Source organism: Haliotis asinina, chromosome 6, assembly GCF_037392515.1.
Source record: "Haliotis asinina isolate JCU_RB_2024 chromosome 6, JCU_Hal_asi_v2, whole genome shotgun sequence".
Taxonomy (NCBI): domain Eukaryota; kingdom Metazoa; phylum Mollusca; class Gastropoda; order Lepetellida; family Haliotidae; genus Haliotis; species Haliotis asinina.
Genome location: NC_090285.1, coordinates 8406171 through 8433039, shown reverse-complemented (window position 1 = coordinate 8433039; position 26869 = coordinate 8406171). Strand labels below are relative to the sequence as shown.

Sequence of the window (26869 nt, the reverse complement as noted above, 5' to 3'; positions counted from 1 at the left end):
GTTCTTGTATAGTCAGACTCTTGTATGGACACACAAGCTGGTGGCAAATATCACATGCTCGGCTTTGCTATTCATAGGAATATTTTCTTGACGAATTGGTTTCTGACTTTACGCTGTAGAAATGTGTTCTTTGTATTTGGTTGCTTGAGGGGAAATGTTTACATATTGTTTATGCATAACATTATGAAATTATGAATCCAAATAAGACTGTTAACTGGGCTTATCATATTATGGCAGCTAACTGTCATTATTTGCTCCATCTTTTATGGTAAAATTATCAATTTTTATTATGAAAGAGCATGGATCGGCGAATTGTTTATAATAAACGAACTGGGACCTTATGAATTATGCATAATATCTGACCTTGACCCCTGTTATGGCAACATAATATTTTTAACGTATGCCCCAACATAACAAGCTCATAAAACAAGTCGAATAAGTTTTTATCAAAGGTTCAAATTTCAACAAATTGCCAAGTTGTTTCAAGAAGCCACAACCTCATTTAATCTGAGCCTGCAAGCAAGAATAACTTGAAATAGAACGCGGTATCACAGCGCAATAAACGCAGACAAGGCGTTGCAAAAATCAACAGAAGCAATAATTAACAAATACATTCCGAAGCTTTTATCCTATCTTATCTCTACCACGTACATCGGAGCGAACAAATCCCCTGATTCCACTTCTAACGGTTTTTCTATTAAACGCTTGTGTATTCTGCCCTTTCCGTGCTGTCAATGAAGGCTCTGTCGCGAAAGACATCGCCATGCCTCCTTGTAGGTTTCCTGCACTTCAAGATTACCAAAGCAGCTACCTATCATAGGCTGTGTTTGTCGAGAGCGGGAACCAACTGGTGAAGATGAGGTTCTGTCATCTATGTTGTTTGTTCTAGCGACAGGTGTCGCGTACGGTTAAGTCGGAAGGGGTGAAGGGGACAGCTGCCACAATGGAGCGGGTCACCAGTATGATAGAGACACCGGTGGAAAGGAGGTCAAGGTGCACTTTAACCCAGTTGTGACGCAAGTTCAACAGATGTGGATCATGACGAACACACATGTGTCTAAGCATGAATATCGCGGTGTTGTTCACCGAACTAGTGACCGAATTAATCTAGTAACATGGAATAGTGTTCCTGTTAAGCAACATCGTATCCCTGTAATTTGGGATGAAAGCCCGATGGACATTAAATGTTTTCTACCACGGTTAAGGAGCACACAAACTGCATTGTTAGGGAAAATAGGGATTCGAACCCATATACATTCAGGTTTCTAGCGTACCAAAGAGACGCTTCCGTTCATGATCGAGGCACCTGCCCAATTTTCTATGTTTGCCGCGTTCAAAATACTCCTACACGACGTGGTTTTATGAAAAGCAGACACACACATTCTTTGTAACTAGGCTTTTGTTTGGACGTAAATGATAGTATTACTCAAACAATGCTATCGCTTGTTCGAAAGCAACGTGTGCATAAGTTTTAAGAGTAATAAGGCAAAACAGAAATGGCGGCAAAAACGATATCACCAGTCTCATGCAAGACATTATTCGGAGCTATGACTTGACATGTGACAGAAACAAGACAAGATATTCATACATTGTTTGTGCGTTTTCGAAACCTGTTGTTTTCACGGGCCGTACGCGTCCTGAGTTTAGATTAATTATTGCCAGAACGGTACGACATTACTTCGCAAAAACAACTTTAGGACACGTACAGTGATATGCACACGTTGGGTTCAACAGTCACCGTTAAGCGCACTTGGCTTGACGCAGGTAGTCTCACATGTTAGGTTGATAAGACTTAATTCAGTAGTGCAATGTGCACAGGATCACGGTTTAATTTTACAGCTGTGGTCCACTTGCATGGTTGTGCAAACTCCAAGGGGGTTATATACTGATATTTTTAATTCGGTTGTTACACTCTTCGTTAATACAAGTGAAGATCCTGCATAGAATTGTTCTTCAGTAACCCATGCTTGTCGTAAGAGACGACTAACGGGATCTGGAGATCAAGCTTTTAGTTAACACATGTCATCGTATCCCAAATGTGTAGATCGATGCTCATGCCGTTGATGACCGGTGTCGCTCTGTCATCCATCACTAGGTATGATTGTTGTCACTGAATGACTGAAGGAACACTGATTAGACGACTACCTCAATATTCTGTTACTTTCAGAGTCATAACACTATGTGCAAAACGCCGTATGTTTTAGCCCTTGGTATAAAACAAATAACGGCCTCAGTTCTTGGGATAGCTCAGCTGACCAAGGCATTTTAAGAGCATGTTTATGAGGATGCTGATGACGTTTTACATCCTCTCCATGACGTCACACGGGAAGAAGGGAAGATGGGCCGTCAGTGCCTTACGCAAGCTACATCCGTCAAATTCTAAATGGATTTCTTTTTATCTTGAGATGATTTTGGAAAACGCTGACTCTGCCATTTCTTAAGATTTGATGCCAGCCGAACGCTGTTTCCATGCACACGTCACCACAGGATTAATGCGGATGCGGCCTATATCGCGCAATAAGCTCTCAAAGTGAATTCTTGCCTGACGTATTTCATCTTGACAAAATTGGTGTCACGTGTTCAGCAGTGCACAGTGACACAGAATGTGAAACGGAAATTAAATTGAGCCAATAAATTGGAAAACAGTTTGTTATGTTGTCCCGAGCTTTGGAATTTGTAGTAAAAATATTTTGTGACATTAAAATTTAGGCGCGAAACGATCTTTCATGAGCAAGTATGTGCACTTTGTAAAATAAATGCAAACAAACAGAATTAGTAAGAAAGTTGTGAAATATTTTAAATGTCTGAAATCTTTAAAGCCGAAGTATCACATTTGGCTCAGGTATTGTGCTAGGTTATAACCCCTTTGCCGAGTGAGCATGTAGTAGTCATGACTCAGCATGCAACTTTCGTCTCCATACCACGTTCGAGATATTCAAGGGGTGGTTGGGTAGCCCTGTGGTTAAATCGATGACTCGTCACGCCGAAAATCCGGGTTCGGATCCTCACATGGGTACAATGTGTGAAGTCCATTTCTGGTGTCCCCCACCGTGATGTTGCTGGAATATTGCTGAAAGCGGCATAAAACCAAACGATCTTTGGCGATCTTTGAAATAATATAAACTCGGTATCAAACGTGCCCACCCCACACAGTATAATATATGGCGCTTGGAGTTATTCAGTACTTGTTTGTGTTGGCAATCTTAAAGATTCGGGTTAAAACGAACGAATGAGTGAATGAGTGAGTTTTATGCCGCTTTTAGCAATATTCCAGCAATACCGTGGCAGAGGACACCACAAATGGGCTTCTCACATTTTACTTATGAAGGGAATATATTCCCAGACCTTCGCCATGACGAGCGAACGCTCGTTTGTACTGCGATCGTCTAACGCACGTCTAACGCACGTCTTTGTCAAAATGGGTTCTCCTGGTTTCTTATTTACATGAGACCTTGACGAGAAAACTGCTCACAACTTTATCTAAAGTTCATGTAAGGAATAAGTAACAGAAATCTAAAAGTGATTTATGAATTATTTACGGTTCTTAGTGAAACCAAATGGTTTAGTTTAATAAGCAACTCCTTCTTTAATGCTAATATGATGTGTATATTTGTCGAGCTGAAGTGTAGTTCATTTGCATACGTATCGTTGTCAGCTGCCGTGACAACTGACGACCGATGATTGAAGCGCCATCTGCACTCAGCGGGACGTCAGGAGCTCAAGGCCAACGCGCAGTGTGTACTTCTTATGACGTAACAACATTACTACAATGGCGTTAATTAAAATATCAATTACATTTTTCAATATGCAAGTACATGAAATGATGAATTTCCATTACCAGTTCCCAGACCCGACAGATGGATTCAAGCAGAGTGTGATGGGGGTAGGTTACTTGACAGGGGGAGGGTCTGACCTGGATGCGGTGCCCCCTGAGGTACGAGACACTAGCTTGCGCTGAATGAGGAAGAATCTGTTTATGGCCAGCCCAAACTGCGACCGTGATGGCGGATGGTGCGTCGGGAAGGAATATCTGACATGCCATCACGCTGCACTGCTCTCATAAACCCCTGAGGAAAATCTTTGGGAAACTAGGTTTTGTTGTCGCTCGGTACAAAAACGACTGTTCACGTACCGGACCTCGTGCAATGTCTGGCGGCTCCATTTCACAACGTCTACCGACCTTGACCTTTCTCCGCCTGAGAATGAGCTGAGACCAGTGCGCTTTCAGGGGATAGCAGCAGACGACCGTGCATCTGCAACACATCGGTAAGTTTAAGTTTTAAGACATGTTTTACAATATCGGCTATTAAAAAACAAATTGCATATAAGAAATGTAAAAACTGTTTCCAACACTATGTGCGTTTTGAATTCCAAAGAAATGTACATGTGTTCCATGTTTTGTTCTCAGGAATTATGACACAGATTCAATAGTTGGATTAAATGTTTGCACGAGTACAAAAATGGCTATCACACATGGCGGCGTTATCAGGCTCTATGATTCCATTTGCAAAGACACAACAGTCTGATCTGGTGTAGAGCTCTAACCTTTACAGGAACGTTATCACTGAAGAAGACGGCACTGTCAATCATAATGTGCATGTTTAGTGAAATCTGACAAGGTAGATATGCATAGGGCGGGAACAGGGAACATTTTCACCTAGCTTACAGTCATAACATTCATGACGGACAACGACCTCACTGTGCAACCGAACGACCTTGTACATCTCTAGCCTTGTGGAAACCATGCTTGTCTAATATTATGTATCAATACGGTATATACACTATGGGCAGTCTATACAACGCAAGGTATTCATTCATCTAGATGTTGATGTGTTTGCTTGGGATTATGTACTCCGTTTAGCATTAGCGTGTTTTGAAAACGCCATGTCTTTGGGAAAAGGATGACGGGACTGCCATAACGTGATGCACTCAGATAAACACTGAGGTTTGAACATGTCTTGATGTACACAGGTAGACATTGTTTTGTCCATTCACAGTGATATATTCAAATTGACATTGATATGCTAGTGTAACGTGATGTACTCAGATACATTGTCGTACTGGTGTCCTGCTAGGTCGACAGGCCAGCCTATCGTGATGTTCTCGAGTTGTATTAACCGTGTTAGTGTATCGTGATGTCCTCAGGTTAAAATTACCGTATTAGTGTATCGTGGTGTCCTCAGGTTAAAATTGTCGTGTTAGTGTAACGTGGTGTCCTCAGGTTGAGTTTGCCGTGTTACTGTATCATGGTGCCCTCAGGCTGAAATTGTCGATTGAGTTTATCGTAATGTCCTCAGGTTGAGTTTGCCGTGTTAATGTATCGTGATGTCCTCAGCTAGGTTAGAATTGTGGCATCAGTGCATCGTGATGCCCTCATGTTGAGATTGCCGATTGTGATATTGTAATGTCTTAAGATTAAAATTGCCGATTTGAAGCATAGGGATGACTTCAGGTTAAAATTGCTGATTAAGTGTATTGTCATGTCCTCATGTAGAAATTGTTCCGTTCGCGTATCGTTATGTCCTCAGGTTGAAATTCTCAAGTCAGGTTGTCCTAATGTCTTCAGCTTGAATTTGTCGTGTCATTGATATGGGATGTCCTCAGGTAAACCTTGCCGTGCTAGATGCTCACGTGTTTTAACTGCCGTAAAAGTGTATGGCGATGTGTTTAGGTGACCAGAACTATGTTAGCTCAGAGTCAGATACTCGGGCAGAAAGAGATTATTGCAGTGTGATGTTGTCAGGCATATATTGTGTTTCAGTGTGTGCTGTACACATATTTTCGTGCATGTATGAAATATGATGTACTAAGTAAACATTTGCCGGGAGCTCGGAAAATCTGACTGGCCAAAGCACTGACACTGTTTATGAAAACAGATTATCAATCACAGGCCCGTACGTTCCAAATGTTTACATGTAACTATGGCAATGTTGGCTGGACCTGTCTAAAGGTCATCGCCCTGGCCGATCGAAGAGTGACCTAATACGGCGTGTAGTACTGTTTTGTGGTCATATCCTTGTTGGAACTGCCAAATCGAAGAGATACATTCTGGTAATAAGCCTGCAGTGATGAACGCTAGTGTATCTAGAGGCGCCAGCTGCAAAACACACCAACGGGTATCTCAGAAAAAAGTGTACTGTGAACAAACGCGTTTAGCACACATACAATACATGGTTAGATGCAGGAACATATGCATCAGCGATTCTATAAGTTCTAAAATAAGTACACATTTGATGTGTCTCAACTGGTTTGCCTTAACACGTGGCATGAACCATCGCCTCACACACAATATATCCATGACGTAAACATGTTTACAACAAAGTGCCAATGACTCTCTTATCCTAACGATACAAACATGTTTTGAATTTAAACATGTTTACGACTTAGAGCTGGCACTATGTATTGACCTAATAACGTAAACATGCTTAGAATGTAATCATGTTTACGTCAAATATATGGCCGTGTATGATCCTAAATATGTTAGCACGTTTTGAAACATGGGAAAATATTTGTAACATATATGTACAGGCGGTTATATATCAGGTCACAATATGTTGACAAGTTATTTATAATCAGATGGCGTTTATAATTCCATTGTTATTGAAACTGAAATGTAAGAATAATCTGATGGTATTAACGTATTGGCTCTTTTGAGTTGGTTGTTTTGGAAATTGGAGCATTGTGTAAAAAATCATTAATAAATACACCCGAAAGCATATAAATGATTACATTACAACACAGAAAATATGTTCACACACCTAAACTGTTATGGTTCAAGTAACTGAAAGGAATCTCACGCTATCTGTTTAAGTTATGATAAGGGGGTACACCTGAGGCTTCGATTTCCATCGATTAATCGTAAAATCGCATTTCAAACCGATTTGTAACCCCCGGTGTGGTAGCGCCACACGTTTCACTTTGATTCGGGATTTCAAACTACGGAGTTTCATTTCCATTCTGATACTCTAAAAGAGAAGAGATTTGAGATGAAAAGTTTGTTCTATTTTCGTGTGACATGACTGTCCTGATGACAGGCTCAATTCAATATATTTGAGCAATCTATTGAACATGTATTTTCCAGCAGATTTGAGTGTGCACCTTGTAGTGGCAACATACCATGTTTCAGGTATATTGATGATATTCATTAGATATTCATAGAATTGTTTACATAGCATATCCTAGAAAATCCTAGTTACTTACAGTAACTAGTTATATCGCTAGTTAGGGTGGTTTAACTGTAGAAAATACTGAAAACTTTAAATAATATCACCTCTTTCGTATCCTACCCAGTATTGTAGATGTCATACCTTGATCGATGTGGCTGACTTATCACAGTGAATATGCCCACATTTTAAATTGCACACGCAATTCAACAGTTACTATATTTGTGTTTTAAAATTAAGCAAAGCAATACGTAGAGGTGAAACAATGCTACACTCATTCATGCTGCTGTCAATATCATTATTAACAAATAAAGCGTTCTGCTGTTTTGCCTACTTCATGATCAATATATCGTATGGGGCGAAGGGGTAGCCTAGCTGTTAAAGCGTTTGCTCGTCACGCAGAAGATTTGGGTTTGACTCCTCTGGAGCGCCCCACCCCCACCCCCCACCCACCCCCCACCCCTTCAACCTAATGATACTGCTGGAGTATTGCTAAAATCAGCCTAAAGCAATGTTCACTCATTTATCCATGACACCATTGCTTCCCAATATCTAACGACCCTTCTCCACATGAAAATATACTTGTTGAGTAAGCGCATGTAGCAATAATGTTGTGTATTTACACACAAGTCAATTTCAGCATGAACACTCATTTCTTTTCTTGGAGAATCTGTAACTAAGATCCCAGACGATTTTTCCTTGGTTCTGGCAGCCCTTGCTTCGTGAAGTTCAAATATCCTTCGGAGAAGAATCGTGCCGCTGTGAATATTTTTTGTAAATCAAATAAAGGCTAGAGTCTGAGTAACTGAATATAAAGCTGCACGACTTCATCCACGTTATGAGTATTGTCTCATGCGTCAAAAGGCGATGATATCAGATGACTGTGATATGCAGTGTATGCTGAATGTATGGTATACGTTTGACCACAAACCCATTTCTGATGTCCCCTGTCACGGTAGTGCTGGAATATAACTAGACGCGGCGTAAAACTGCACCCACTCATATATTCACCCATACATTCGTATTCACTATTTTACGTTTGATCCTTCATCTAAGTGACATGTTCCATTTGAAATGTAAACCAATAGGAGTGGTGATGTGTGCTGTAAGAACACCTGGAGTCATGGATTATCAACTTTGTAGCCTGTCGTTCCCTGGGGAAAACACCCCGGCAACACGTAACGGGAACTGGGTCGATGAAGACGCTTCGGGGAAGGTGACTATAGCGATTTGTCTCCTGCGTTATATTCGTTAAGCTATGGTAGCCAGGAACGTTGAGAAGGAAGGTCACTCGGTTTGTGTTCAAGAATTGGGACCGGTGTCGCCCGTGGTATTGTTGGTGGTATAATGGAGACCTGCGAGGGCTCGTGTACTTTATTGATGCCTGCCCACTAACGGCATGCCGAACACTCTCAGACTGCCTGCTAAACTACTGTGTAAAAGACCAAATTGCGTGTTGGATAGTGTATAAAAGACCAAATTGTGTGTTGGATAGTGTATGAAAGACCAAATTGCATGTTGAACCAATGTGAGAAAGTGCGCGGTGAAAAACTGTGTGAAAATCCAGATTGCGTGTTGTCCGAAAATTTTGAAAAGCCATATTGTGCGTTGGACCCTTGTGTTTAAGAGGTCAAATTGTCTTCTTTACCAGTGTGTGAAAGGTCAGATTGTTTCCAGGACCAGGCTGTGAAAGTTCAGATTGCGTGGTAAACCATGGCGTGGAATGCCAGATTGCGTGGAGAGCCTCTCTGTGTGAAACGCCAGTTCGCGTGGTCAGCCTCTGTATGAAAGTCCAGATTGCATGGTGAGCCTCTGTGTGAAAGGCCATCTTCGTGGTGAGCCTCTGTGTGAAAGGCCAGATTGCATGATAAGCCTCTGAGAGAGAGTCTAGACCGCGTGGTGAATCTCTGTGAAAGTCCAGATTGCGTACTGGACAACTGTGAGACAGGACCGACTGCGTGTTGAAACCCTGTATGAAATACCTGTTTACTCGCTAAATCAGTATGAGAAAGACAAGATAGCGTGCTGGGCCACAGAATGAATATGTCCTGAAGATAAGGGTATGATGTTGTCTTACGCCTTCCATGCTAGACCCTCGGACTGAGGACTGACCGTGCTAGCCCTAAAGCCCTCTAACAGTTCCTGTTGTGGGGGTTTGTTTTTTGTTTGGTTGGTTGGTGTCGGGTTTTTTTCTGTTGTTGTTTTTTGGTTGGTTGTTTCTTTTCTTTTCTTTTTTTTTTTTTGTTGTTGCTTAATTTGTGTTTTTAAATTTTGGTTAAGGTCCTCTTATATACAGACTTTCGTTGTTGAATGCGGAGTTAAAGAAAACACACCGAACATGGTCAAAATCGGGGATGTCGGGGCATGTGTCAAACACATTTCCTTCCCTCTCATAAAAACCTTGTAGAAGGGCTTAATGTCCATGATGTTTCCATACGGTAGTCCGTGTACACAACATCGTATTACTTTGTGATGATATCAGATGATGAAAATGCCATTGAATGGTGGCAAAGAGATTCATAAAATACATACACTGAATTCCCAAATGTTATCTGCGTCACCAACCTTGTGTCACCAACCTTTCAACAACAATTTGCTATACTGACTCATCTTAAAAAATGTCTTGAATGTTAATGATTTCACCATCAAGTTTTCTTTTGACTGGAAGTTCCCGCAGGGCTATGAATTGATTATTTACTCTTTGATGATATAACAAATGGTTAGAATACGAGAGCTAGATGATCTCTGCTTTCCTCTTGTCTAAGGTACAGCGCTTTGGCTAGGTCGCTGAATCAGCGTCATCAGTTCCATGGCTCAAATACTGTGTCAAAAATTGAATCTCATTAGTCAGAACTTATTCATGACCGCTGAACTAAACTAATGGACAAGATAATGAAAGCGAGTTCTTTTTCATTATTTCCGAGGGAAATATCAAAGAGGATTAGCCGTGAAAGCAAGTGAAGTCGTTGCAGTGAAAGTAGACCCTGGTTTCGAAAGGATAAATGATAATTATTCATATTCATCAACATTTGCCCCTGATCATTTGCATATAGATAGAAATTGGAAGTTTGTCCAGAAGAATAACGTTGATATTAAAAGCAGGTTTGCTGTAAAAAACGTCCGTTGGATAGAGCAGAAATCTGTTCCAAGAAAGACATAGCATTTTCACAAGTATTGATTAACCCGAAGCACGACGTGTTTCAAAAGATCATATTTTTATAATTCAATTTCAAGCACTCACTTAACCTCTATACTTTTCTCGCTTAGGTTTTGTTAGCCTCGTTTTCAAATTGGCTTAGACAGGTTAACCTGAAGGTGATTTGGTGAGGAACAACAGCTACAAGCTGGAACCATTTGTATTGTGAAAACCCATGATTATAGTTGGACGGTACCATAATGTATCCTCTGTTTCACTAAATGTCCTGAACTATCTTCTATGCACACTAATCGTGCAAATAATGTCTTCCAAAGAAAATTGTTCCAAAGACAACTTTCGGATGTCGTACTCCAAACAAGTATAATGTTTCTCCCTAAATGAAAATGAATGTCAGTAATGGCACCTGGAGACACCATCAATCAGCTCAACTAAACCACCAAGGCTCTTCTAGAAGTATACCGCTTCGTTTCTTCGATATCGTACCTACATTACTTACGTGCTGTCATTCAAGAAGAATATCTCCAGACAACCGCTACGAAGTACCTTCTCACCCTAGGGTAATTAACTATCGATAGTCGAACTGTGTCGAGTACATTCATTGAACACCTAATTATGTAACATTCTGCCCTCGTTTCTTTAGTAGGACACACTGTCATGTCCCCGCTGCCCTCGACCCTCGACTCTAAGGCTCGTCTTGTGGATCGCATTTGATATCGACCTCTGTCCAATACCGCCCACTCTCTTAACCTTGGGTTGGTTGGAGAGTAGGAGGGGAGGGTGAGGGGAGGGGAGAGGAGTGTTTCACAGCAGAAGAGGAAGGAATTTCCTTGTTTTTATGGCCTTGAGATATGATGACGATGCAACAGTAGTAGGTATGTAGTGCCTGTACAACCACACTTTTGAAATATCTAATTTAAGTTGTGTCAATGGGAATCTGTGCGGTTGTAAAGTCATAGTTCGCAAAAAGGTTTCACACATTTTGGTAAAATGAGAGATAATTAAGGATAGTTCCCGGCGGACGCCAGCAGTCGCTTATTGTGCTTTGTGTACATGCGTTCCGTTATTGGTGTGAGGCATACATATATATATGTGTATTTTTGTGAAGGTTATGGGTTTATAGGTAAGGGTATTAAAGCACTCTGTTTGTTACCTTTGCAACAAAAATGGCTCGACTGCCATATGAGAGATGTTGTTTCTGATTATTTCAATTTATACGATACTGTTTGTGAACTTGTGATCACACCTTTTGTATTAAAGCTATGTATCAACTTTTGTGCATTTACGAACATGTACACAAAGTTGGAAAGTGTGACGTAATTATGTATTTGGTGATGATGTCTCTACCTAGCGGGTAGTATTTTAGCCTAATACAGTGGTTAAAGCGTTCGCTTATGACGCCGAAGACATGGGTTCGTTTCTCAATATGAGTACATTGTGTTACGCTCATCGCTGGTGTCCCCCGCCGTGATATTGCTGAAAACGCCCTAAAACTAAACTTACTCACTCCATTATATCACATGTGCAACCCATGGAGTGAGTGAGTTTAGTTTTACGCCGCACACGGCATTATTCCAGCTATTCCAGCGGTCTGTAAATAATCGAGTCTGGGCCAGACAATCCAGACGTCAATAACATGAGCACCGATCTGCGCAATTGGGAACCGATGACGTGTGTCAACCAAGCCAGCGAACCTGACCACCCGATCGCGTAAGTGGCCTCTTACAACAAGCAAAGTCGCCTTTTATGGCAAGCATGGGTTGCTGAAGTCCTATTCTACCCTGAGATCGTCACGGGTCGCAACCCATGGAACCTGTGAAACTACATTTTATCAATCAACCTGGTATAGTGCAAACGATCACAGCAAAGATTAGTAAAATGTACCTGACACATGAAGACAATCATAAAAAAGAACACAGTACTGAGTTCAGAACTTCGTATAGTCATTGAGAAAGCATGTTCTTAACATTGATTCAGTGGATTATTATGCAGCATTTGAAAAAAAAATATAATTTGTAAATCAGGATTTAATTTTTGAAATCTGTGTCGCGTTGGCAAAATGTAACAGTATCTTAATGTCTTATCTTAACAATGTGTACACCGTATTAATAACAAAAGAGGCATCACCGTGGCTGGGTTTTTCCATCGTTCAGAAAAGAGCGACAAACAAGACGTTTCTGTCGCCAACTGTTGATTATGTTTCCTGTGCTCATCAGAAGCTTGTGTGAGTTCTGAGCCAGCTGCACTTGAAGACACAGGTCAGTTCTGTCACATTACAAAATAGCCCTAAGGCGCTTTGCCTTTTGTCTTTGATTCCAAACGGAAAGCCTCTCAGTTATTTCCTGAGTTTGCTCGTCGGAGATTGCAAACATTGTGTCGACTAATGTGGCTCGCTGTGACATTTTCATCATATTTCTATAACATCGTGCCAATGGAAAATGGCACAAAGGTCATTGACATCAGTCGCGGTAATAGAAAAGACTTATTTCAAATACCTCAAGGGAATCATTCTTTGGGAAGGTCAAAGGTCAAGGACAGATGAAATCTTACTAGTTAAACAATGTCAAAATAATAAATGTTTGTTATTGTTTTTAATTGTTGCAGGATTAAAAAAGTTCCTTAAAAAGTTCCTTAGACCGTTTGCAAGTACGGCTGTAATTGTTAACAAGTGTAGTGAGTGAGTGAGTATAGCTTTACGCCGCTTTTAGCAATATCCTGTAATACTCGGAAAACATGTTTCTTAGGAAAACATCACTGATTGCATACATGTAGAAGTACTCAACTGAATGGTATCCAAGATTATCGGCAAACTGTAATATGTGATTGGATTTGCTTCAGATAAACTTTGAGATGCAAGTAAGCTTCGAAACTGTCAAACTAAACTATGTTTTGAGAATTAGGCAAGTCGCAAAAATATCGTGACGTGAAAACGTCTGTTGGTCGCCACTCGCAAAAATGTCATGACGCAAAGATTTCGTGATTTACAGTATTAGTATCACGGCGGAGGACGCCAACAATGGGCTTCACACATTCTATCCATGTGGGGTATCGAAACTGGACCTTCGGCGTGACGAGCGAACGTTAGCCACTTGGCATCCCTACCGCGCCTCCAACAAATTACAAAACCGGAAGTTATAAACCGACAGTGATATCACTTCATTGTTCTTAAGGGACACTTTTTTTCTTAATATCCCTCAAATCCGATACAATCTCGCATCCTGTGGCAGTTATCTAAATAGTGTCCCTCTGACCCTGGCATTATTTTAACAGCGTCTTCCTGTCCCCGAGCTTTTAATTATTACTTGTTTTGAAGACTGATACGACTTTGTCTTGCCATCTCTGAATATGATCGTAACTATGGCATATTGACCAATTCGAACACCCGGTATCGAACCCGCAAGCTTTCGCTTACTAGTCTGGTTAGTCTGTCGTACAGACCCTGAAGAGAATATATCCACGAAAGCCCACACAAAGCTAGAAAATGTGGCAAGTCTAGATTTCCTTATAAGAAAGACTCAGAGCTCCATTTCATTATAGTATTTTATTTTTACTACGAACGTTTTTCAGTAAAATATGTTTATTTCAGAGACCAGGTGTTAGTCTATAGTTTGGTTGTTTTATCCACTTGGCTTCATAGGATCGCTGTGATGACTGAGGTTGTTTATCGGCATGAACCGTGTGTTCCTCGCGAGGAGTGCGGGAAGCGCTCGTGCAGGGCACGGATGGTCTCATCCCGTTGATTTCATAAGGGATTACGAAATATTGACGTTATATCTAACGTATATGTCTTCGAGAGGCGGGCATTTTTAGAAATAATGTCCACAGGTCATGTTATATCCTACACTTAGTATCGAGAATGTTTCAGTTGACAATTCGGTGGTAGATCTTTCAGTGTGACAGCAGCGGTCAAATGGAATCAGCTCCCTGACTCTTTAAAGAAATCTGATTCTCTTTCATCATTCAAAGCCCACCTATCTGTTCAACTGCTATCATTGTCTTTGCTAAAGTGCTTTGAGCGTGCATAGATGTGTGAAAAAGTTCTATACAAATGGAACTATTATTATCATTATTAACAAGTACTGATAACCGTTTGCAAGATGTATCTGTTGACGACTATTAATTACCATGAATGCACACTGGTGTATACAAAGCCCGTGGTCCGGTCTACCAGTTACAAGACCTTCATTTTTGTGCAAGTCGTGATGGCTGAGTGGGTTTGATGGCTGACTGTGAGCCGGCGATCAGGTTTATAACTGAGAAAGCATAATCCTAAATATGACTTTGGCCATCTTCATAACTGTTTCTAAGTACAACGGTGTATCTATTATTAAGTACACTACGATTTGTCGGTACGAGAATGTATCTATGTTGTCAAAGCGTCTCAGTACAAAGATAAATTAATGTCTTAACAGTTCATCGACTGACACCATCTTCGCTCTATCTTAACAGCTTCCCATTAATACGGTGCCATTTAAAAGTTCAGTCTTTCAACAAGATCATGTTACCTTGAAAGTGAAATGTTAATTGGTCTGCGGAGTGAGACAAGTATTGGTCTCTTAAGCTAACCCAAGGCCTGGAAGTGACGATTCCTCACGTCGCGCTCGATTAGAATTAGTGCTAATACCGTTACATAGGTATGTCAGATTTGTTGTCAAGGTGACCAGAACAACCTATACAATAAATAGTATATTTAACTTGTCCCTTTAATGTGTTCAGTATCATATTAGAAATCTTAAGAAAGTTATAACCCAAACACGTTGTCTCCTATCGCTTTACCTTTATTCCCTCAACGACTCAAATTTTCGATATGTACGTAACGTGTATGCATATCAATTGAGAAATATTGGAATGATAGCAATCCGGGACCCAACGGTGGCCGAAAGGTTCCCAGGTCGGATCACAGGCCCAGGTCGGATGACAGTTGTATAACATATTTAAACACTTGACTTAAATGACGCTGCACACACACACACACTCTCTCGCTCTCTCTCTCCCTCTTCCTCTCTCTCTCTCTCTCTCATAACATACAATGGTGTGTACAACTGATTAATGGTTTATGTATAAATGAATACTTTTGAAGGTATTCCCCACAATCAGATTATCTCTGCTGCTACATAAGCACCTAAGAATCCACACCTCGAATGAGCCAATCAGATCCATCTTGCAACATGTCAGGTTTATTCCGGATCAATTACATTCCAATGAATACAGAATTCCATTTAACAATTTTCCAATGAATGAATACATTTATGACTTTATGGCTCCAATGTAATGTCAGCTGTTTGGGATTCCAATTTCCGCTTGTTAAAAACCGCCCTTCCATCCACTGTAAAGCAGTAACATAATATATGAAATGGTGTAACAGTCATCCAAACAATGGTATTCCAGTCAGCTATCACACAGTATTATATTCAGGAGGTGACGTTCCAGTAAATCTCTATATGGTCTCCCGGTCAATCTGCATATGGTTTCCTTGTCAACTGCAATATGGTGTTCTCGTCATTCACATCATGGTGTCCTAGTCCGTCATTATTGATGCGAGGACCTTGTCTGTCATCAAGCGGTCTTTTATTCAGTCATCATGCATTGTCCAAGTCAGTCACTACTCCTGTGACCTAATCAGCTCCCACATGATTTCCTAGTAAGCCACCATACCCTGACGAAGTCAGTCACCATCCTGCGTCCTAGTAAGCCACAATCCTGTGACCTAGTCAGCCATCATCCTGTGACCTAATCAGCTCTCACATCCAGTGACCTAGCCAGTCCCAACAAGCTGTCTTAGTCAGTTTCCGCATGATGTCCAAGTAAGCCACCATGCCATGACCAAGTCAGTCACTACTCCTGTGACCTAATCAGCTCCCACACGATGTCCTAGTAAGCCACCATCCTGTGACCTAGCCAGTCCCCACATGCTGCCCTAGTCAGTTTCTGCATGATGTCCTAGTAAGCCACCATACCGTGACCAAGTCAGTCACTACTCTTAGGAAGCCCCAATCCTGTGATCTAATCAGCCATCATCCTATGACCTAATCAGCTCCCACAAGATATCCTAGTAAGCCACCATCCTGTGACCTAGCCAGTCCCAACATTGCCAGTTATCACTTGACGTCCCGATCAAACACCATATGGTGTCTCAGACAAAGACTACAATGTCTTCCACACATTGAATTACACGATTCATATTATAGTTTCTAATTAAAAAATTAAAATGAGACGATTACACATAGTTGTGTTCTGTTCACAATGATAGCCATGATATCTACTCTTCAATTCTTTGATACGGCGCACATGAAGGTCTTGCGCAGCTGAATATAAGGTGAGACTCACACGTTTGGAACAAATACGCTATTCAAAATATGTCAAAGGACAAAGAGATTAACAAGTGCAACGAAAAAGACACCCGGTGGCTATTACCTCAAATGACAGATTAACCATAGTGACATGAATGGACTTGGTAAATTGAAACGTCTTGTGAGTAGTATACATAGTTACAGCCTGTTACCTCAAGCAAAGTTGGACAAACACTTTCATCCATTGTGTACCACTGAAACTGGCATGGATGGCCCGGTCAAATCAACCAAATCGCCCTATTTTCCTCTGTAGTATGTATACATATGAGCGCATGTTTGAATTCTTAACTCACCCCGATGGAGATCCTTGAATCCTCATCACTGCAGTCGTATTCGTAGGTTTGAGAAAATAGTGTGATGTAAAGACGTGTATCACTTAGCATTTTCACATGAAACAATTCGCCAGAAGGTAAAAGAGGAATTGTCTAAACCGGCGTCCCTGTGTTTCACAGGGAGACTATTGCTATATTCTCCTTATGACTACAGTCTCAGACCATACATTTCTATGTGAAGAAAACCTCAGTCATTTCAACCGTCAAATCGTAACTCGTTAGTATGTTGACAAAAATACAAAAAAACTTCCTGACATAATTTTAAACCATATCTTAAATAGTTTGTGTTAAAGACAAAATTTTCGTTTGTTTCGTTGAGTTTGTGGGTGTTTCTTGTATTCAGAGGTAGCCAAATTGAAAGACACTGAGATTTTCCCCCAGGCTCCTGGTTTTAGTATCTCAATTCATATCTGTCATTTGGAGCAGCCAGAATATACAATGAAATGTAGCATGTAATCCAGAGGAAGGATGGCACTATAGTAGTCCTGACCTCTGATTTCTGTGATTTGTTTAATGATTTGAGGCTTTACAGATCAAAGGTATGTAAAGCCACAGAACGCATTTACCAAGGCTGGGTGCCCACAGTGCGTGGTTATAATTCTAACCTTCACCTACACATTCAGATGTCGATGTGGTTTCAAAATGTTCATGAAGCAGGTATTGATCATATGTCACTGTCAATCGCTTCACCTACTAAACGTTTCCTGGTAATATACTTTTTAGCCTAGAATAATCGTTAGGTCAACGAGATAAGAACTATGTCGACGACTACTTGAAATCATATATCACGAAAAGGATAATCCTCAACGTATTGCCCAGAGCAACGGTGCCGGCGGTAGTGACGAGGAGATGGTTGATGAGGTGGATGAGGTGAACGCATTACTGACGCCAATGAGACCATGTCCTTTTCCCATGCCCTGGTCAAACACCTCTGGAGCAGATGCGGCAACTATACCCCTGTGCTCCTCACTATAAACGATTGTGACTTGTCGCTACACAGACGTCCGGATTGTGCAAAGGCGATTTCTGAAATGATTCCCGAAGCAGATCTTCACGATACTTTATAAGCTTCTGTCAGGACTACGCGTATCAGTAACGACATTTCAACATCGTCAATTAGTCATGACACACTTAGAAAGTGTGTACCCCATTGCCAACAGAAGTGTTGCATTATATATACATGTATGAAGTACAACGTATACGCATCTGCTCATATACCATTCATTACATGAGTGTTGCATACTACGAAATTGTATGAAATACAACATTTATTATGTGTCACTGATTACATAAATGTTACATAGTACGTAATTGTAGGAAGCGTAACGCCTATATATGTGACTGATTACATGAGTGTTACATATTACGTAATTGTAGGGAGCATAACGCCTATATGTGTGACTGATTACATGGGTGTTACATAGTACGTAATTGTAGGAAGCGTAACGCCTATATATGTTACTGATTACATGAGTGTTACATATTACGTAATTGTAGGGAGCATAACGCCTATATATGTGACTGATTACATGAGTGTTACATAGTACGTAATTGTAGGGAGCATAACGCCTATATATGTGACTGATTACATGAGTGTTACATAGTACGTAATTGTAGGAAGCGTAACGCCTATATATGTGACTGATTACATGAGTGTTACATAGTACGTAATTGTAGGAAGCATAACGCCTATATATGTGACTGATTACATGAGTGTTACATAGTACGTAACTGTAGGGAGCATAACGCCTATATATGTGACTGATTACATGAGTGTTACATAGTACGTAATTGTAGGAAGCGTAACGCCTATATATGTGACTGATTACATGAGTGTTACATAGTACGTAATTGTAGGAAGCGTAACGCCTATATATGTGACTGATTACATGAGTGTTACATAGTACGTAATTGTAGGAAGCGTAACGCCTATATATGTGACTGATTACATGAGTGTTACATAGTACGTAATTGTAGGAAGCGTAACGCCTATATATGTGACTGATTACATGAGTGTTACATAGTACGTAATTGTAGGAAGCGTAACGCCTATATATGTGACTGATTACATGAGCGTTACATAGTACGTAATATATGCTATTGATTACATACGTGTTGCATAGAACCCACTTGTAGGAAGTGTAACGCCTATATATACCACTGATCACATACATGCTGCATAGTACGCAATTGTAGGACGTGTAGCGTCAATATATGCCATTGATTACATACGTATTCCATAGTACGTAATTGTAGGAAGTGTAACGCTTTAATGTTATTGATGACATAAGTGTTGCATAGAAACCACGTGTAGGAGGTGTAACGCCAAAATATACCACGGATTACATACATCTTGCATAGTACGCAATTACAGGACGTGTAACGCCTAAATATGCCATTGGTTACACGAGTGTTTAAAGTACGTAATTGTAGGAAGTGTAACGCCTATATCTGCCTTTGATTACGTAAGTGTTGCATGTGACTTAGTCGTAGGGCGTGTAACACCTATATATGCCACTGATTACATAAATGTTGCATATTTCGTAGTGTTGCATAGTACGTGATTGTAAGAAGTTTAGGGGATATATATATATGTGACATTTCTTACATAAGTGTTGCATGTTACGAATTTGTATGGAATACAGCATCTGTATACACCATTGATTACATGAGTGTTGCATATTATGCATATGAAATTGTATGAAACACAACATCCACATGTGCCGTGAATTACGGAAGTGATGCATATGAAGTAATTGTATGAAGTGAAACGTATGAAGTAATTGTATGAAGTGAAACGTATGAAGTAATTGTATGAAGTGAAACGTATGAAGTAATTGTATGAAGTGAAACATATGAAGTAATTGTATGAAGTGAAACATATGAAGTAATTGTATGAAGTGAAACATATGAAGTAATTGTATGAAGTGAAACATATGAAGTAATTGTATGAAGTGAAACATATGAAGTAATTGTATGAAGTGAAACATATGAAGTAATTGTATGAAGTGAAACATATGAAGTAATTGTATGAAGTGAAACATATGAAGTAATTGTATGAAGTGAAACGTATGAAGTAATTGTATGAAGTGAAACGTATGAAGGTGAAGCCTAACGACTACATATGTCATCGTTGCATACTAATAAACGTTAGTACTTATATACAGTAATTATGAGAGACATGTTGCATATTGGCTCGTCGAATGTAGCACAGTGCTTGCAAGCATGTACTTCGGTGGATGTCGACATGCAGCATAATACTTTGTCAACCCCACCAAAGTACGTCTGAAAATCTCCTAGCCGTTGATGATGATGTTATTGTTGTGGCCTTCCGGTTGTATTTGAAATATTTGACCTACATTAATTATCTAAGACATCGAGCTGAAATTGGTGAGATTACACACATGAAATTTTATTTACATTAATTATTGACCTTGGTTTTTAGGGTGTAGATATCGAATGGCAGTGCATAAGAACCAGCCTTGACTATCGCAAGAAATAAATACCGTTTGGTGTAAATAAAAGATGGCTGGGAAAATTCTGTGTCTGCGTCACTAAGCACCAGTGTGTTTACGAAAAGAACAAGCATATCTTATATCATTCTTGAACATTCACATACAACTGGCGCGGAAATGTCGTGGCTTTATCCCCATTCAGGTATCAAGGTTAAGAATAATTTGAGTTGACATTTAGAGAATGTATGCAGTTGATTCCGGCGGAAGAAATCCACTCTTTGCGATGCTGCTGATGTCTGATATATAATCTGTTCAGATTCCTCAGAATAAGAAACTAATTAAAAACAGGTAGTTTCCAAGAGCCCAATGTCGTTTGGCAAAGAGAGCAGTTGGCTTGCATAATTCAAGAAATTGTGCCCGTGTTTGGCATTCTTCAAATGTGACCGCCATACACAAACACAAGAATGCTATGGTTGCTGATTGGACCTAAAAATGCTCAACATATTTTCTTGATCTCCGTTAGGGCTATATAAGTACCGATTCCCGTGCTGGCATAATTAGAGAGCATCCCTGTGCAGTGTATTCGTCATTAGTGATTTCTCTGGTTGACACGAGGGTGATACGAGTCTTCCGGCGCTGACTACCGTTTCCAGGGCAATGAATGTTGAAATATTTCAGATGATCATTGCAAATGCACGGTATGTGCAAACATTTTACAAGTCTACTTTCTTCACACACATAAGACATGTCACCCTTGTTTATCTAGTGTATTATTTTCAGTGAGAGTATCTTCAACTGGATGTTAGGTGCAATGGAAATGCAACAGTCGGTATTAGAAGCCTTGACTTGGTAAACCTTGCAATGGTTAACTCAGTACAATACTCTTGTTAACACTTGCATACCTTCACTTGCAATTTATAATACAACCACTGTTTTGTCGTAAACCATTAGGAACGATTATGTCAGTAACGTCCACTGAAAAATATAAACTTCAGTTTACACACACTAGTGTAAATAGAGCCACTTACGTCAGGCAACTCTTCTAAACAAAATTTTGCAAAATATTCCATACGGTTTAAATGTAGTGTGTACACCTGAAGTAATGTATTGCAAAACAAATTCGTAACGTTGAAAGGTGTATTGTCATGAGTTCCATAAATGACAAAAATCTGAAAACCTGAGAATTCTCATCAAAACTTAACTTAAGGCAGCTGTTTACATGCACGATATTTCCGCATGCCTTTCAGCAATTTGATGTATGACCCTCATGCAATTCATTTGTACAAGGTTTATATTTTCGGCGTATGTAGAAAGATGTGCAGCTGTTCAAGCGTGAGAGCGAGAGACACACGCAATCAAAATAGATACACCAGCAACAACTTCTGTATTTCGGTACGGTGATGGAATAACAGCATTTGGCAAAAACTTTAACCCTCGCTATTATTTACGACCCAGTATCCTAAGATGAACTATGCTGGAAACATAGGTTAGCAATAAAGAGGTGAAATAGAACACTGTAGTTATAGTTTTTAAAAGACACAATTTCTGAAGTAGATTAATACAGTCTTATAAACAGATGGTCTATTTCTCTTCGCAACATCAGCACTGTCAGACTGACATTCAGAATCTGAAGATACGCGGAGGTTGGAATTGGTTTTCAGCAGACCTATGCTTGTCGAGAGGCGACTAACAGGGTGGGGTGGTCAGACTCGCATGTACCAATTCCCTAGATTGATGTTGGTCATGAATGGATTGTCTGTTCCAGACTATGTACTGACGCCATATAGTTTGAATATTGCTGAGTACGTCGTTCGTTAAATTACCAACAAACCAACCAGCCAGAATCAGAAGTGGCCCTCCATTGCAATGAAATGAGGACATTGTAATCGCTGACCTTGCTTACTGATATTATTGAACTCCCATTGTGCTTGCTTTCACTCACCGGTTCGACTGTGCAGTGGCAACCATGATGCTATGGAATATTGCCAACTGAGATGGTAAAAAAATCCATCCTTCCATTCATTTAACTAGGCTCTAGTACATCATAACAAACACGGCTATCAGAAATATCACAGTGCAGCGATGCCCATGTCAGTTTCATTTCATCCAACGATTTTTCAACACTACGTGTTTCTAATCATAGAGTAAGACTGGTGTTCTGGCTAAACTGGAAGACAACTGCCAGCTAAAGGGATGGTGTAAATCCTAGCCGTGAACGTGCAGGTGGCAAAAGCACTTTCTAAGTCCCTACGGTCTCTAGTATACTGAACGACCATCTGTTGTCGATCCATAGCCCTTTTTTTATTTTTTTATGGTGTTGCATCAACAGTGAGAAAGTTTACAAATTAGTTTTATGTATAACTGTGGTTTTGCTGCCCTTTGTTATTGCGTTCTATAATTCAAATTTCTATTTATCGTGTATTTTGCCCATGTTTAAGTCACGATATGACTCAAATATTGCCCATGAGAGTTTAAATATTAACTCATTCACTTACTCATAAGGAAGGTACCATTAAATATGTCGTTACTGATCAGCTCATGTACGTATGTAGGCGATCATTTGATGCTTTTATGAGACAAGACGTCTTCATCGTGATCCCCAGTAGGTTGTACACATATGAATATTGCTGTATGGCTTTGTTTTAAACACACTGGTGATAACATCAGCAGGTATGTAGGTGTAGGATCACATCATTTCTCTTCAAGACTGTGCCAATAGCAATACTTGTTTATGTACATGCATTCAATTCTACCATGTTGGATCAAACTAATGGATCAAATGGATCAAACTAATGGATGAAGAGGACTGAATATCCAGGTTGCAACGTAGGCAATCTATAGCATATTTTCATATTGTCATGCATAGTTGAAATGTTTTGAATTTAATGACTACTTTTAAATTTATGTCAGTGGCAAACTATTTGTTTTACCTTCCTTCGTTGACAGGAGTTTTATGCTTTACCTGTAATTATTATTAAACTATAACTCGTTATAGTCACGATATGTCACGATATGTCACGATATACTGCCGATTTGACAAAATATGAACTCACTTACTCACCAGATTGCAAACTATATTTCGTTATTCTGGACCTTGAACAATTAAGGTCACTAGCGTATTTACCAGCTTATTTTGACGCATGGCTCATCTTAGCGAGATTCATTTTTCAAACGTAGAGAGCATGGCGTTGCGCACGTCATCATTTCAAAATCCTTGCTAGAACCGTAGTTCACTGTGGCAAGATAACGTTTCTTCGCGTAGCTAATGATAACGCTTTTTTCATATTGCATAGCTCATCGTGTTGACATTCATTTTAGATCATGGTAGAGAGAATCGCCATCAACATTATCTTTAATTTCAAAATATAGTCAAAGCGTCGTATACCGTGGGTTCACTGCTATCGGAGGTAACATTTGGTACCAGGATATCATGTATTATGAAAGAAATGCTGTGATATTTCAAACATGCACCTACCGAGCTTCAGAAATAGACATATCGGTAGTGTGTGCCTATCCTAATACATGTCAGTCTGTTTGTAGTCTTTCATAAGGTGGTGTACTTTATTGTGGTCTCAGAACTTGCTCCTAGGGGATACGTGGATGACACACATCTGAACAGTTGCATCTACGGTGATCCCAGCTTTTTTTATTCGCATGAGACTTTCATAATGACGAGTACTTTAAAAGACTTCAAGGGTTCAACACATGGCTGGTACAATCAAACCCTTGTGTCGAACGGTTGTGGCGAAGTAAAACTTGATTTATGTGTATTCATTAAGCCGTCATTGTGCAGTTGTGTCAAACTCGGAAAACTCAAAGTATTTCCGTAGATCCCTTCAAATCGATTGTTTAATTGTATTAGTTTAAGTCGAAACCTATGGTGTGTTGCATTAATGTTGAAGCCTATAATGTTTTGACGAAAAACTGGAACTAAAAAGAAATTATACAAACTAAATTAACACATAATGTTACAAAATAGGGGTATACATATTGATTTCAGATTAGCAAAGTTGAGCCAGTACAGACGGTATAAATAATCCAAGCGGTGACAACAACCGTCACAGTCCATTTCATTCTGACAGCGTGCCTCAAGCTTGTTAATCGATTCCTATTACACACTGCATTCCCGCCCTCTGGGGCACCAGGGTTGGATAAACTGCCCGGCTTGTTGACGGGCTAAATACGATAGTCCTGTTCATCCTTCGAATAGTCTGACCTAATCCGATTACAATCCCACGTGTTGCAATGAGTGAACTTCCGTTATTGGACGTTTCACATTAAGGTAACGAACATACGACACGTTGTTATCGGGGGTGTTTAGAGTTATAGGCGATAGCTACAGGTCCAGAATCAAAAGACCACGCATTCGTAAAATCAGTTATCTAAAACAGATTTATACACATACTTTACACCTTCAGTTACAACAACACTGAATAATGATGTATCTTAAGTCACATATTGAGTGTTGTTGGCGTTGGGGAACCAGAGCTGTATTTACGAAGCCAGGATGCCTCAATCAAGGCAATAACGTTTGACAAAGGTCCTTAATTCTTCATGCATCTTCTTCCTGGATATGACGTCTTCGACGGGCACGAACACTTTCCAGATCCACAGTTGTATTGTCTCCATCAATTCAAGGTACAGATCTACATACTGATGAATTTTTACCTACTGATTCTCCCAAATTCTTGAATAACAAGAATGTAACGTCTTGAGAGTGGATTGTCCGCCAAGGTGAATGAGCAAGTTTAGATTTGCGTCATCTTTAGTAAAATTCCAGGGATATCCCTGTGGGAACACTAGAAATGGGGGCCACCCGGGTCTTCGGACGCTGTACCCACTTGGCTACCCGACCAAACCTTCCAGTATCGAGATCGATGTAGTATCACATTACTACCATACACCATCTTCTTTAATGGATGTGGGAGAAGTTGCGTGGCTCTGTATGTTAGATCGTCGTTGTTATCGTCTCAAGTTAACCATGTTTTTTTTTTCTGGTGCCTTTTTGGCCAACGCAAGCAGGAAGCAAATACCTCTATCACTCACCTTCAAGGCTATTATCATCCTAGTCTTGGGCCGAAGACAGTATTTGATTTTGAAATGACGTCATTAATGTATTAAACCCTGCCCAAAACACTATTCTTAACGTGGTATAGTATTAGCATGCGTTTAAAAGGATAAGATAGGAGTCTGCTGTGCTGTTTGTTCTATTTTCTATCATGTAGGGACGAACGATGGTGCGTGCGTGGTTGGTGGAATTGTGGGGTTCATTCGAAAAAAAGCAATGACCTTGAAACATCTGGATATGGACCAAAACTAATGCAGTAGGCTGTTCATTAAACAAATCGTCAGCTCCAAACATGGGCTGAGTGTTTGGTTATGTTTTGGTTTCTTTTTTGTTGTTTTTCGTTTGTTTGTTTTTCGTTTGTTTATTGAAAAGAATCCTGGTTGGCATGAAGCTGAATCTCACTTTCACTTGATGTTGTTCCCATAATCATGAATAGAAATATAAAGAAACAGAATTTCCTCTGAATGAAATGAAACCCCCATGAAGAGAGTAACTATAATCACAATATGTTATTGTTGAACATTAGCACATGAAAGTTTTTTATTGAAAATATTTCGGTATGAATAATTTCATTTCCAAAAACGTTAAATTATGTATAGTGAGATAATGGTAAACGAACAAATATCTCGTACTTTATAAATGTAAGGGTATCTGGCACATGTAGGGTTATATACTTTGCACTAGTAGGATATTCGTATGCTTGGTGCATCTATAAGTACTTCACACATGATGCTTGTACGATTGTGCAAAGTAAGGTACGAGAACGAGTACATCATATGGACGACTTATGCACAATAGAAAACATCATTTTTCTCAACCCCGGTGTCGTCAATGAGTCATCATCATCATTATCTATCCATTCTTATCAAACTTGTCCTCTGCCATTCAAACAAAATATGACATGTTTAGATATAACGGAGATGAGTGTTTGATTCACAGCACAATCAGTGTGAGTGAGTGAGTTTAGTTTTACTCAGCAATATTCCAGCCATAATTATGACGGCGGTCTGCAAATAATCGAGTCTGGACCAGACAATCCAGTGATCAACGACATGAGCATCGATCTGCGCAGTTGGTAATCGATGACATATGTCAACCAAATCAGTGAGCCTGATCACGCGATGCCGTTACTCGCCTCTCACAACAAGCATACTCGGCTTTTATGGCAAGCATGGGTTGCAGAAAGCCTGTTCTACCCCGGGACCTTCACGGGTCTCATTGCAAAGTCACCACTACGGAGTGAACTGCTCATGCCCATGCCAGTATAGACAGTGTTAATTACAGTTAAAATTGCTTACTGGGGCTGGAAAGTCGTGCAGGAAGACGGCATAGACAGGTGCCGGATTG

The 26869-nt window shown here is 40.1% G+C and overlaps 1 protein-coding gene across 1 annotated transcript in view; it reads left to right on the top strand.

Moving 5' to 3' along the window:
* Positions 1-3916: 3916 nt before the first annotated feature.
* The window catches only part of LOC137287186 (con-Ins Im2-like), a 79543-nt gene continuing 56590 nt past the window's right edge, over positions 3917-26869 (top strand). The window contains exon 1 of the mRNA XM_067819362.1: positions 3917-4266. The gene's annotated coding sequence lies outside the window, so the exon portion shown is untranslated. The remainder of the gene's footprint in view (positions 4267-26869) is intronic.